Source organism: Bison bison, unplaced genomic scaffold (genome assembly GCF_000754665.1).
Source record: "Bison bison bison isolate TAMUID 2011002044 unplaced genomic scaffold, Bison_UMD1.0 scf7180017864092, whole genome shotgun sequence".
Classification (NCBI taxonomy): domain Eukaryota; kingdom Metazoa; phylum Chordata; class Mammalia; order Artiodactyla; family Bovidae; genus Bison; species Bison bison.
Window position 1 is genome coordinate 1,645,352 of NW_011494664.1, and position 15,351 is coordinate 1,660,702.

Here is a 15,351-nt window from a genome sequence, read left to right on the forward strand (position 1 = left end):
TAAGAACACTGGAGTGGGTTGCCATTTCCTTCTCCAATGCATGAAAGTGAAAAGTGAAAGTGAAGTCGCTCAGTCATGTCCGACCCTCAGCGACCCCATGGACTGCAGCCTACCAGGCTCCTCCTTCCGTGGGATTTTCCAGGCAAGAGTACTGGAGTGGGGTGCCATTGCCTTCTCCGGTGGTGGTATGTTAGGTAAGCTTTTTTCCCACATTACACTGAAGTAGCCAACTTTATCTTATATCCTCTAATAAAATTGAAGCCAAGCATCATTAGAGCTGGTTTGTTATTACCCAAGGGTCTTACTCCATTTGAGCCACTGAAATAGAATACCATAGACTGGAGAAATTTATTTCTCCCAGTTCTGAAGACTGGAGCCCAAGACCAAGGCACTGGCAGATTTCATGTCTGGTGAGGATCCGCTTCCTGGTTCATAAACTTTTGTCTTTTTGCTGTGTCCTTACAAGGCAGAAGTGACCAGGGAGGTTTCTTAGGCCTCCAACTTGAGGGCACTATGATCTAATCACTTCTCAAAGGCCCTATTTGTTAGGGGGACACAAATATTCTGACTTTAGCATCAAGTTGCAGTTGAAGGTGAGTTGATGGAATTGAAAGGAATTATGATTAACCGGTTAGCAATGTTTCTGATAGATAATTTTGTGGGGGGAAAAAAGTACACTTTTGAAGTAAAAATTAGCCGCAAACTTTCAGATTTTATACTTGAAGAAGATCCCAGTGGAGAGAGGTCAGCAGGACCATAATGTCATCATTGTGTCCCCACGATGTACCTCTTTGCTGCTGCTGCTAAGTCACTTCAGTCGTGTTTGACTCTGTGCGACCCCATAGATGGCAGCCCACCAGGCTCCCCCGTCCTTGGGATTCTCCAGGCAAGAACAATGGAGTGGGTTGCCATTTCCTTCTCCAATGCATGAAAGTGAAAAGTGAAAGTGAAGTTGCTCAGTCGTGTCCAACTCTTCTTGACCCCATAGACTGCAGCCTACTAGGCTCCTCCATCCATTGGATTTTCCAGGCAAGAGTACCTCTTTAGGTCTCTCACAAATTACTTCTGCCACCAACATGGTGGCCTCTAGGAGGCACCGTTTCCCTTCCGTGGCTGTGGACCCATCACTGGCTATGAATCAGATCTACAGCTGAGCCTGACTCAAGCTGGGTTCTATCTGCTAAGAGCTAACCACAGGAAAATAAACGCTCAGAGTGAGAGTGATGCCAGTCTTTATAATCTGGTTTATGAGGAGAGTGTATTGATCCTGTCTTCTAGCTCTTGAACTATTGATGCAGATTGAGCCCTTTTACTCCCAGCATTGAAGAATCATTTACCAGACTTGGTGCTTGGGGTCTGGCAGAACAAAATGCAAGATCCCTTATCAGGGTAAGAGACACGGCAAGGGAGAGACCTGCCAGTCTTCCTTAGAACCACCCTCACGGTGCCTGGTTTGGCATTGAGGCTGCTTCCTTTCAGACAACACCTGTCCCCAGCAGGGAGTAACCACTCCAGCACTCAGCACTGTCCTAACTCATTTTGTAAATTCCCACCCCACATACTCTTATCATAGAGGGTCTGTTTGTTGCATATGCATTTGAATTTACTATGAAATAAATAAATATATAAATTGGCCAAAAAGCAGATATTAAGAATAACAACTAAGAAAATCAGATTAGCTAATTCATTCCATTGGGATGGGATTATGTTTACATCTTTATTCTCAAGATTCAATCTTTTTTTTTTAATTTAATTTTATTTTTTAACTTTACAATATTGTATTGGCTTTGCCATATATCGAAATGAATCTGCCACAGGTTGAATAATGGATTCTACTTTTATTAAATCCAATTCTGCTCTGAATAAATGTTATAAAATTTGAATGATACAAATTTATTTTAATTTTATAAAATTTACATTTGGCAAGACTGAGGTCAATCAACATTTTTCTGCATTGATGTGTTAAATCCTAGGATTCTAATAAAGCTATCCAATAGGTGGCTCAGATGGTAGGTAAGAATCTATCTGCAATGCAGAAGAGCTGAGTTTGATCCCTGGGTGTGGAAGTTGCCTGGAGAAGGGAATGGCAACCCACTCCACTATTCTTGCCTAAAGAATTCCGTGGACAGAGGAGCCTGGTGGGCTACCGTCCATGGGGTTGCAGAGTTGGAAATGACTGAGTAACTGACACTTTTACTTTTTCTTCAGGATTCTAATAAAGCTAACCAATAGAAGAAATATAAATGGTATTCATCAATTTGATGATTATTTGAAATTTTATAGATATTATTTCAAGTTCATTCCTTCTCCCTCACCTGGTTATGAATGTGCAGGACTGAAGGACCATGTGTCATGCCCACATATTTTTTATTATGCTCTTCTCCCATCAAACACGTTTCTATGTTTATAGTTGGTTATTTATGCTTTTACATTTCCCTTTTGTTATTAAGGTTGTTAGCTTTCATTTCTCGCTGCTATCAGGATAGTCCTTTGCACTCTGATTTGCTATTTGTGATCTAATGTGGACCCTTAGTAGTGGCTAACTTTTATTGAACATGTACTGTGTTCCAGGCATTGTTCTAAGGACTTTGCTGCTGCTGCTGCTAAGTCGCTTCAGTCTCGTCTGACTCTCTGCGACCCCATAGATGGCAGCCCACCAGGCTCCGCCTTCCCTGGGGTTCTCCAGGCAAGAACACTGGAGTGGGTTGCCATTTCAGTCTCCAGTGCATGAAAGTGAAAAGTGACAGTTAAGTCGCTCAGTCGCGACCCCATGGAGTGCAGCCTACCAGGCTCCTCTGTCCATGGGATTTTCCAGGCAAGAGTACTGGAGTGGGGTTTGCAGGTATTAGCTAAAACAATCCTCATAACTACTCTTAGATGGTTAGTAGCGTACCTACTGTTATCATGCCACTTTGTGGTTATTTGGCCAAAGTCACACAGCCAGAAAGAAGCACAGCTTGGGATTCAAATCCACTGGGGCTACAGAGTCTATGACACTATGCAAGAATACTCAATACTGCCTCAATATTCAGGTGTATTAGACTAGCTGAAGTCCAAGAGTTAGTAGAATCTTAGTAGAGTTTCCAAAGGACTCACCTGTGAATGATATCTTGCTACGTATATACCCTCTCTGAGACTATTTCCTCAACTATAAAATAGAATAATAGAGCCAACCTGATATGACTACTTGAGGATTAAATGAGTAAGATGTGTGTGTTATGTTATATATCAATATGTACACGTGCACATGTGAAGAATCTTAAACAGGACCCGGCATATAGCAAGCACTCACTATGCTAAGCACTCTTCCTGTGCTCAATAAGTTATAGCTGTTCTTAAAATAATCCACTGGTTTCAAGGCTAGTAAGGCTTTCTGATATCCAATGATCTAGGTACTGAGAAGCCCTTACACTCATTCCTCCTTCATAGCCCTTTCCCACAGCTCCTTTACCCTCTACCAACTGACTCAGATTTTAGGATTAAAAAAGCTCTATGTTCTCATGTGCTTCCACCTCACTTTACTAAAGAGTGACCTGGCTTATTGACCAAGCACCACCACCATGCCAAGCATGGTACTAGGGACTGGGGTGCAGTAGGGCAATGGCCAACCACTTCCTGGGGTCTACTTACTGCTGGTTAAAACGTGGAAAGCTTGTCGGGTACTCAGAATTGAATAGCTTTTCTTTAATTTTGATTTTTAAAATAATCTATTTCTATTTTTAAAAAATCAAGTAGTAGGGAATTGAATGAAGTTAAAAAAATCTCACTTTCTCGAGGTAGCCATCACTGATACTTCGATGGGTATTTTTACTGAAAGGAAGTTATACTGTTAAGTATCTTTGAATTAATATATTTATTTTCATGGTGATATACAGATTAATGTTATATTTCACATGGCTCTATAAAATATCACTACCCAGATAATTCCTAATTTCTGTAGCCAACAATCTATTGATGAACTCTTAGGTTAATTTGGAGAAGGCAATGGCACCCCACTCCAGTACTCTTGCCTGGAAAATCCCATGGATGGAGGAGCCTGATTGGCTATAGTCCATGGGGTCGCTAAGAGTCGGACATGACTGAGCGACTTCCCTTTCCCTTTCCCTTAACACTTTGTTTTCTTTTTAATTATTTTATTTATTTAGTTTTGGCTGTGCTGGATCTTCGCTGCTGTGGGGGCTTTCTCTAGTTGTGGCAGCCAGGGGCTGCTCACAGTTGCCGTGTACTGGCTTCTTATTACAGTGGCTTCCCTTGTTGCAGAGCGGGCTGTGGGACACCCGGGCTCCAGTAGTTGCAGCACATGGGCTCAGTAGTTGTGGCTCAGGGATTTAGTTGCTCCAAGTCATGATCTTAGACTAAGATCATGGCATCTGGTCCCATCACTTCATGGCAAATAGATGGGGAAACTATGGAAACAGTGAGAAACTATTTTGGGGGGGCTCCAAAATCACTGCAGGTGGTGACTACAGCCATGAAATTAAAAGATGCTTGCTCCTTGGAAGAAAAGCTATGACCAACCTAGATAGGATATTTAAAAGCAGAGACATTACTTTGCCAATGAAGGTCTGTCTAGTCAAAGCTCTGGTTTTTCCAGTAGTCGTGTAAGAGTTGGACTATAAAGAAAGCTGAGCACCGAAGAATTGATGCTTTTGAACTGTGGCGTTGGAGGAGACTCTTGAGTCCTTGGACTGCAAGGAGATCAAACCAGTCAATCCTAAAGGAAATCAGTCCTGAATATTTATCAGAAGGACTGATGCTGAAGCTGAACTTTCAATTCTTTGGCCACCTGATGAAGAGAACTGACTCATTGGAAAAGACCCTGATGCTGGGAAAGATTGAAGGCAGAAGGAGAAGGGCACGACAGGGTGAAATGGTTGGATGGCATCACCAACTTAATGGACATGAGTTTGAGCAAGCTCCGGGAGTTGGTGATGGCCAGGGAAGCCTGGCATGCTGCAGACCATGGGGTCCCAAAGAGTCAGACATGACTGAGCAACTGAACTGAACTGAAGGCATATGAAATCTTCCTGGACTAGGGATTGAACCTGTGTCTCTTACATCAGCAGGCAGATTCTTTAACCACTGAGTCACCAGAGAAGCTCTTTATGTTTTTATTATTATTATTATTATTGAAGTATAGTTAATTTACGATGTTGTGTTTCAGATGTACAGCAAAATGATTCAGTTATATATACTTTTTCAGATTCTTGTCATTATGGATGATTACAAGTTGTCGAATATAGTTCTCTGCTATATTACAGGTCCTTATTCACCCTCTACCAGCTCTAAAGGACACTGGCAGTGCTCAGATGTGAACTGTCATAGGTGACTGTAGAAAAACATTTCCAGTGTCCCTTGGGAACTGCTCCACATGTGCCCCCCCACCCCACCCCCGCCTTCTTTCCTGGCCTGGCTGCCCCTACTTTCACTCTTTCTTGGGAGACCCCTCTCCCCAGGCCCAGTGTGGGTGGGAAGTGCTCTCAGGCAGTCCTGCTCAGCACAAGCCTTTTGTTTTCTAAATAAGCTTTACAGCTAATCCCTGCTGGGGAACTGACTGGAAACAAGCCTAGGAAAATCTGTAAGAAATTACAAAAGTGATTTAATTTGGCTCTAGTCCATAATCTTGACTTCCATTGAAAGGGTAAACTAGAGCCTCCTTCAGGTTCTGCCTCTGTGCTTTTGCTTTTGAGAATAAAACAGATCTTGTTTTCTCTTGGTGGGCTTTTACCTCTTAGGTAGCCTGAAGGTGCAGCTCAGGCTGGTGTGGGTGTTCTGTTTCCTCAGGTGGGCAATTTGCATCTTTGAGGAACTACAGGTGGGGACCTCAGGGAGTTAAACGTACCCTCCCCTCCGTGGGGATTATCCCTTCTGGGCATATCCTCCCTAAATTGGGCACTGAGTTTAGGAAATCTCAGGGCAGGGCTAGAGATTAAAAATAAATAATAAATAAATAAAAATTCTTAGAAAAATTACAGAGGACATTTAGCCTAAGAACCAAAGTATATTTATCAAGAGAAGCATTTCCTCTGTGATTAGATGAGAGATATTGCCATAAAATGAAATTATATTTAGGTCAAAATAGATCTTCTAATCCACCTCATAATAAAAAAAATGAAATGACCTTGAAAACATTTTATAAGTCAAATGAATAGTGAAAGTGGGGAAGGAATTATGAATGCAACGTAAGATATTAGGCCAGTTGCCTAAGATATTAAACGCACACCTTGCCTTCTGTCTTTCTCCTGCTCCTTCCTTTGTTCTTATTGGACCCTGTGTGATATTTTTAAGAAGGAAACTATTTCTGGTTTCTCTCTTGGCTAACATAAGTCAGTACTTCCCCATTGCCTTCAGATAAAATTTAAAATGTTTGATTTATAAAAGTCCTTGAGGCTTCAAATTTGCCCTCTCATTACCCCAACTTCCTAAACTCCAGCTTCAGTAAATAACTTTCAGTTCCTAACTGTTCTTACTTTCAGGAATTTGCCCCTGCTTACCCTCTGCCTAGGCCACTTCCCATCCACAAAGTTGGCTATTCTCTTTCCGTTTCAGTGCCCCACCCCCCAGAATCTGCTTCTCTCACAGATTTTATCCAGCTGTGTTAAATTTCCCTGTTGTATAGTTCAGCAGACCTCGGTCTACAGAAGGCCAAGAACCCAGCTTTGTCTGTTTCACAGGCCTTCATCCAGGTTAGTGTTTGACTCGTGTGTGAAACTTGCTCAGTTGTGTCCGACTCTTTGTGAGCCCATGGAACTCTCCAGGCCAGAATACTGGAGTGGGTAGCCTGTCTCTTCTCCAGCGGATCTTCCTGACCCAGGAATTGAACCAGGGTCTCCTGCATTGCAGAAAGATTCTTTACCAACTGAGCTATCAGGGAAGACTCTTGTAGACACTTAGTAAATAGCTGTTGAATGAAAGGATGGCCAGGGGGAGAGGCTATCAGTGGAAGTTGCCTAATTGGCAAGTGTCCTGGATGGGAGGATGGACAGGTGGAGTTCTGTGGACTAGGGACTGCTCCCTCATACTGTGTCAGATCTCTGAGTGTCTAGTCCTCACAACTGGTCCATAAATTGCTTGAAACCCAGAGAAACTGGCTTCTGCTAACTGAACCTTGCACCAGCCTGAAGTCTGTTCATTTGTTAATGTGTAAGAAGATGTAGTAACTGTCGGAAGGAAGAGACTACTTGTCAGCACTTTTTCTTCCCACAGGAAGTTACAAGGAAGCCAGATTACACTCAGAAGCTTGCTTGTGGGAGCCTTCTTCCTTCCTTCCTTCCTTCTGTAAGCATTTACTTGTTAAGTGCCTGCTCCGTTGGAACAGAAGCTTGTGAGTGATTTTAAGGACAGTCCTTCAGCAGAGGAAGTTAGGAGACTGCTCTCTGTGCTGTGGAAGTGGAGTGGGGGAGTGGCGGTAGCCCTGGGCTGCAGGAATCACCTCCAGACTGGGCCCTGGGTGCCTTTCTTTTATCCTTTCAATGTTGACCAACTGCCCTTCTCTGTCAGTGAGAAGGGTCTTCAGTCCGGTTAGGTCCAGATTTACCTCATGGAAGCACTTAGAAGTCTCTTCTGGGCCATTGACACATCTCTGCTGTTTCTCATGCCAATCTCATTTCCAAACTCCAGCATGGGCCTGGTGGGCAGGGATGTCCAGGGCAGTAATCACCTTGCTTGTAGCTTCCGAATATACTTCTGCTATGCTGTGCTGTGCTTAGTCACTCATTTGTGTCCAACTCTTTACGACTCTATGGACTGGAGCCCGCCAGGTTCCTCCGTCCATGGGATTCTCCAAGAAGAATACTGGAGTGGGTTGCCATGCCCCTCTCCAGGGGATCTTCCCAACCCAGGTCTCCGGCATCACAGGTGGATTTGTTACCATCTGAGCTACCAGAGAAGCCCGTACTTCTGCTGATACAACGATAAATAATGCTTATACTTATAGCAGGGCCTATTAGAGATTTACAACTGAGTATTTGCCGTGAAATATTGGATTGTCAGGTTGTCAAGGAGAAAGAATTGCTCTATACTCTTAGGTTCAGTTGTTGGAGTGCCTTTGAATTCAACTGACAAAGGACAGTTAAGGAAAAAAACACAATTCAATCATTCGTTTTTATTAACGTATGTATAGGAGTTCACAGAGAATGTGACTCTGGGGGAAGTTAGGATTTGGGGATTATATACCATTTTAATGGAGGAAAGGGAAGGGGAGAAGGGCATTTGCAGGAAAACAAGAGACTTCTTAAGACAAGGGAGAGGGAGAAAGGGCCTGTATTGGAAAAGAGACAAGTTTTTGGAAAGGTAAATGGGCCCTGAGAAGTATCACGGGAGTTGGTGGTGATGTCCGACTCTGCGACCCCATGGACTGTGGCATTCCAGGCTCCTCTGTCCTCCACTATGTCCCAGAGTTTGCTCACATTCATGTCCACTGAGTCGGTGATGCCATCTAACCATCTCATCCTCTGCCGCCCCCTTCTCTTTTTGCCTTCACTCTTACCCAGCATCAAGGTCTTTTCCAGTGAGAGGGCTCTTTGCATCAGGTGGCCAAAGTCTTGGATGCAGCTTGAGCTTCAGCATCAGTCCTTCCAATGAATATTCAGGACTGATTTCCTTTAGGATTGACTGGTGTGATCTCCATGTAGTCCAAGGGACACTCAAGAATCTTTTCCAACACCACAGTTAGAAAGCAATTCTCGGGCGCTCAGCCTTCTTTATGGTCCAACTCTTATATCCATACATGACTATTGGAAAGACCATAGCTTTGACTATACGGACCTTTGTCAGCAAAGTGATGCCTCTGTTTTTAAATATGTTGTCTAGGTTTGTCATAGCTTTCCTTCTAAGGAGGAAGCATCTTTGAATTTCATGGCTGCAGTCACTGTCAGCAGTGATTTTGGAGCTTAAGAAAATAAAATCTGTTACTGCTTCCACTTTTTCCCCTTCTGCTGCTGCTGCTTCTGCTGCTGCTAAGTCGCTTCCATCTTGTCTGACTCTGTGCAACCCTGTAGAGGGCAACCCACCAGGCTCCCCTGTCCCTGGGATTCTCCAGGCAAGAATACTGGAATGGGTTGCCATTTCCTTCTCCATTTTCCCTTCTATTTGCCAGGAAGTCATGAGATCAGATGCCATGATCTTAGTTTTCTGAATGTTGAATTTTAAGCCAGCTTTTCCACTCTTCTCTCCACCCTCATCAAAAGGCTCTTTAATTCCTCTTCACTTTCTGCCATTAAAGTGGTATCATCTCCTTATCTGAAGTTGTTCATATTTATCCTGGCAATCTTGATTCCAGCTTGTGCTTCATCCAGCCCAGCATTTCAAATGAAGTGAAATAAACAGGGTGACAATGTACAGCATCGTTGTACTCCTTTCCCAATTTTGAACCAGTCAGTTGTTCCATGTCCAGTTCTGTTGCTTTTTGACCTGCATATAGGTTTGGCAGGAGACAGTATGGTAGTTTTTGTGACAATGTCTGTGTTGGTGTGGTGTGGTGACTTCTCATGATCTCTGGTGATAAGAATGTTCTTTGGTTGACTTCTGACAGTTGGGTTCTTTGAGTTCTTTGGGGAGGCTCTGCTCTTACCCAGACAAGAGATTTCAAGAACTCAAATGCCTTCTGCTCAAAATAAGTGTTATGCTACAGTGACATATTCGGGACCTTTCTACTCTAGAATATTCCAGTGGGTAGAAGATAATTGGATGAAATTCTTCTCCCAAATTATATCAGTATTTGTATTTGAGCCCGGAAACCTTCAAACAAGTGACTAGAATATAAAACAAATAAAAACAAACATAGTGACCAGGATATTATTTACTGGATCCAGATGACATTGTTGTTCCAAGCGTAAAATATTGTTTACTCAACAAGATTCCTTTTAGCAAATTAAGAGGAGTAAGAAAACAATTTGATTCAAACCAAATGGTTTAGAATGATTAGTCTAATTCTAGTTAATCTCCTGGTTTTAAGTGTGGAATTAATAAACTTCCCTGGTGGCTCAGATGGTAAAGCATCTGCCTGCAATGCAGGAGACCTGGGTTCGATTCCTGGGTCGCGAAGATCCCCTGGAGAAGGAAATGGCAATCCACTCCAGCACTCTTGCCTGGAAAATCCCATGGACGGAGGAACCTGATAGGCTACAGTCCATGGGGTCTCGAAGAGTCGGACAGGACTGAGTGATTTCACTTTCACTTTCTAATAAACTCTAATAGTATATTTTCAGCACCCTTTTTGCTTTTTATGATAGTAAAAAATAATCTTGGTCATTCAAGAAATATTTATTGTGCAAGCATTCTCCTACTTGCTGGGAGTTTTATTTTAGCTTGATTTTTGTGATATGCCAAAGACGGACATGGAAACTAAATACAGGATTAAAAAGACCAGAGCTTGCTACCCCAAGGGAGAAGAAGTGAATAAAAACTGTGAGGAAGTAGCCACCAAAAGAGAAAGGGAAAAGCGCAGGCTGAGCGGTCAACTCTTGAAAGGTTAGAACTGGTAAATTATGGCTAAAGCTGGAGAAAAGATCCAATACCTACAAAATAATGTAGCAGACCTTATCTTTTTGGGAAGTAGGACGGACACAGAAGAAGAAATACCCTTTATCGGTTGGGTTGACAGAATGACCTCATCTCTTTGGAACCTAGAAATCCAAAGAGTAATGAGGCTTTCTAGAATAATGATGCCAAGTTAAAGAAATTTGACCTGAGCTGGAAAGGGCTTGTTAGAAAATATAGGGTTGAGGAGATAAGCTGTTATACAAATAATATGCTTTCTGATCAGTTGTATTTAATATATTATATGCTTTCTAAACATTTTTTGATTTAGTTCTTATAACAATATCATAAAGTACTAGTATTTTGAATTTACAGAAGAGGAAATATATTATGTTAACCTTTTATTGATGGATATTTATTTTTTTCATGCTGAATTAAACATTCATATGTTTAAAACATCCATTCATGTCCTTAAGTACTCCTATTTTTGTTTATGTTGATTTCTTTGCATATCTTAATGGATAATACAGGTTTACTTTCCATATTTGCTATGCTTATAACTAGAAAAAGCATACATATTTAAACGGAAGGAAATAAAAGTGCTAACATTATTTGTATTCAATGGCATAATTATGGCCGATGTAGTCTTGCTTCCCATTTTCTACATTTTTGCGTTGAGTATGTATTACTGAAAATGAAAATAATGAATAAACGAATTGGTGATATGGGGGAATATTCATGAGATCTTCCCTAAAAGCAAGAGCTACAAGAGAACAGGCAGATAAAATCTGAAATATAATAGTTTCAAAATCAATAAAGTATGCTGTGGCTCATAAACTAATTAGAATCAAATCTTATAAACACTTTATAAGACATGCACATAGGCCTAGTGTTACAGGAGGCTGGCTGAGTGGTCCAGTTTGTGGGAGAAAGTAAGAAAGGACAGTGGGAGGGCCAAGCTGAAGCAGTGGATAGGAACAGACCAGCCTTCAGAGTCAGCTGTGAACTGATGTGTAACCGGTTTTGAACAAGTTCTCTCTTCTGTAAATGGAAATGATTCCTACCATGCAGCTCTGTGCTGAGCATGGCACCAACGGGAATGGGCACAAAAAGAGAAGAGGAATTAGAGACAGCCAAGTATAGAAAACTCTTTTTTGAGGAATTTTACTCTAAGGAGAAGCAGAGAAATGGAATGGTAGCTAGAGGGGAATGTGGTAGGAAAGTTTGTTATTGCTTTAAAGTCCATTTATTAGGGCTTCTCTGGTGGCTCAGCAGTAAAGAATCCACCTGCAATACAGGAGACGCAGGAAACGCGGGTGTGATCCCTGGGTTTTTGGAAGATTTTTGGAGGAGGGCATGGGAACCCACTCTAGAATTCTTGCTGGGAAAATCCCATAGACAGAGGAGCCTGGTAGGCTATGGTCCATGGGGTCGAAAAGAGTCAGACACGAGTGAATCGACTGAGCAGAGTAGCATGTGCTGATGAGAATGATCCAGTGGAGAGAAAGACTGGTGATGTTGGAGAACTGCAGGAGTGATGCTCTTGAGTACCTGAGAAGGGAGGATTGGCCTTAGGTGGGAGCGCAGTGTAGGTAAAGCAGCAGGTGGGGCAGAAGAGTGGGTGGGTGCAGATGCTGACAGCTGGGAGAGTGTGCAAGTGACTTCGTCACTCTTGACTGTTGTGGAATTAAGTCTCTCTAGCAGACAGCAGCACCAAAGAGCATGTGTTGGGGGGGAAGTGGGGGAAGCTGGCACCTTGAGGATGACAGAGAAGCTGTGATATAGTCTTTTAGGAGAGTGAATTGATAGGAAATGTTGCATGATTGCAGTGCCTGTGGTGGTAGGGTCCCTAAGGGCCTGCTGGAAGTCAGTGGGCTGAAATTTAAAGTGAGATCAGCCAGCGTTGTGTTTTCCTCCAGCACTGGAACTGGGCTAATGTCAAGGTGTCAGCAGGACTGCTTCCTTCCAGAGGCTCCAGGGGAGAATCAGTTTTTTTGCCTGTGCCAGTTTCTAGAAGCTACTTGCTCTTCTTGGCTCATGGGTCCCTTCCTCCATCTTCAAAACCTGCCACATAGCATTGTTGAAGTTCTGTCCTGACTCTGCTTCCTTTGTCCTTCCTCTCTAACAGAGGCCCTCTTGCTTCCCTCTCTAACAGAGGCCCTCTTGCTTCCCTCTCTAGGGGACCCTTGGGATTACTTTGGGCCCACCCAGATAATTCTGGACTGCCTCCCCATCCCCAAATGCTTAATCAATGACATCTGGTGAATCCCTTTTTTGCCATGTAAAATAACATATTCACATGTCTGTGGATTAGGACTCAGACATCCTTCAGGGGGCCATTGTTCTGTCTCCCATCATTAGTGAAATTGAATATGTTTTCATATGATTATTAGCTTTTTGTATTTCTTCTTTTGTGAGTTACCCATTCCTGGCATTTTTTTTCTATTAGCTGTTAGTCTTTATCATTCATTTGTAAGAAGTCTTTCTCCCTTAAGGATATAAACCCTGATAGTGCAGCATCTTGCATCATTTCCCCCTAGTTCATTGCTTGCTTTTCAACTTTATTTACAAAATATTATCCTACTTATAAAAGTATTACTTTTACAAAGTTTATCTTATGGAAAATGTCAAACAAATAAAAATAGAGAGGTGGTTATATTAAATCTCCACATATTTGTCACCAAGCTTAAATAATGATCAATTCAAAGCTAACCTTATTTTATTTGTATTCTTACCTACTTCCCCTATGTTATTTGTTATATTCAATGCCAGATATCATTTCATTTTGTCCATAAATCTTTCAGCAAAATACATGAACTTTATGATATTAATTTTCTTAAGTTATTTTCACTAAGGTTTCTGGTTTTGGTGCTGCCTATGAAAAAGCCCAATCTACTTGTCTTTTTAAAGAGGATGAAAATAAAGTCCGAATGTAAGTTTTTTACCTTTTAAGGGAGTCATGTTTCTTTTTTCTTAACTTTTTTTTACAAGTGACCATTTTCTGACTACTTAAACACGTCTATTTGAGCACCTGCCATGTGGAAAATGCTGTGAATTCAACTTCATGTTACCCTTTTCATGCATGTGAAGAGGGAACTTTGTAAAAGGATTACAATTATAAAATTAGCAGCCTGCCCATTGGTGTCCGCATTCCTGATTTAGTCCTCTTTCCATGATGACACTGATGACTGGGGACAACTGCTAGAAGGCTGGCAATTGTCGGCCATGCCTGCATTATTTACACTTTTCAGTGTATTATGCCAAGGCCTCTGGGCACTGGCAAGTAAAAACAAATACGAAACGGAGGGCAAGACCGTATCCCTTTCTTCACAGTCTGCTGCTTGGTAACCCTCTTTCTGTTCTCAAAGGCATGAGCCCCGTGGTCCTTTGTTTAACACAGCCCACTCCATGATGGATTGTTGGCAACCAGAGTTGGAATTAGAGAGCCATTGACTTCCACGTTGAAAAAGAAGAAATGCAACCAATACGTTATTAATCAGGACCAGGTATGGACATGAGTTTGAGTGAACTCCGGGAGTTGGTGATGGACAGCGAGGCCTGGCATGATGCAGTTCATGGGGTCGCAAAGAGTCGGACACGACTGAGCGACTGAACTGAACTGAACTGAAGACTGAGTAATCCAGGTGATATCTTAGAGTTCCTGACGTAAAAGGCGGGTAGTGGGGCAGGAGTTCAGTGTGTGCTTGTCATAGCCTAGCAACTCCACAGCCAAAACAAACACAGCTCAAACTTTACTACCATAAATACCAACCGATTTGTTTGGCAGCCTCTAACATCCTACTCTTAAATCCTTGAGATCTGGTTTTGTGAAAATTCTTTTGAAGGTTACCAGCCGGATTCTGGACATCATTTCAGTCTCTGCTGTGTGTCCTTTCTTTGGTAGGTGACTAGTAAGAGGCCCTTTGTTTGAACTTCTTGTCCTCTTATCCTCTGTGATGCTAAGTGATTCTGTTCTACCCATGTTTTGTGTGAGTCTTTGACTACTATGGTAGCTGCTTCCTCTCCCTTCATGCCTTAATTGCAGCTCCACTTTAGGCTGTGAGAGTCACCTGTGCTTCTGTCTTACAGCTCACTCCTTAGCTTCAATTCTTTGGCTCCCAAATCTCTCTTTCAAGCTCAACTTATTTCCTGAGCTCCTGATCCATGTTTCTGGCTAATTTCTGGGGGTATCCAGGTTGATTTGGCTCACCTTGGACTTCTTAGCTCAACTCCTGCCTTCAACTTTAGGACCTGGGGACTTCCCTGGTGGTTCAGTGGTTTAAGACTCCTCACTTCTGCTGCAGGGGGCCCAGGTTCAATTCCTGGTTGGGGAACTAAGATCCTGCATGTCATATGGCACAGCCAAAAAAAAAAGCCAAAAACAAACTTGAGGCCTTGGACACTAGCACCCAACACGTCCAGGCTTGGACTCAACTTGTTTAGGACATGATCATGGTAGCAACTGAGAAGGATCACAATTTGACAGATCTTAGAATTGAGTCTTACTGCTATAACCCAGGTAGGCCTGAATTGAGCCTGTGGTACCTGGCAAGGGCTACAGTTATACCACCTTTCCTCCTGGGCACCAGAATACTGCTTGTCTTTTCTTCCAAGAATTTCACTTTCCCTCTAGGTCTGAAGCCTGTTTTGCTGAGGCCCTGAAAGTGCTACATGCAGGTCAGGAAGCAACAGTTAGAACTGGACATGGAACAACAGACTGGTTCCAAATAGGAAAAAGAGTACATCAAGGCTGTATATTGTCACCCTGCTTATTTAACTTATATGCAGAGAACATCATGAGAAATGCTGGGCTGGAAGAAGCACAAGCTGAAATCAAGATTGCTAGGAGAAATATCAGTAACCTCAGATATG

The 15,351-nt window shown here is 42.4% G+C and overlaps 1 protein-coding gene across 2 annotated transcripts in view; it reads left to right on the plus strand.

The window, feature by feature from the left end:
- G3BP2 (GTPase activating protein (SH3 domain) binding protein 2) overlaps positions 1-15,351 on the plus strand; it is a 92,691-nt gene that overhangs the window by 19,768 nt on the left and 57,572 nt on the right. The window contains exon 1 of one of the 2 annotated variants that reach the window (XM_010838156.1): positions 6,637-6,686. The exons of the other annotated variant lie outside the window; for it this stretch is intronic. The gene's annotated coding sequence lies outside the window, so the exon portion shown is untranslated. Of the gene's footprint in view, positions 1-6,636; positions 6,687-15,351 lie in introns of those variants that run through there. 2 annotated transcript variants of the gene reach the window in all.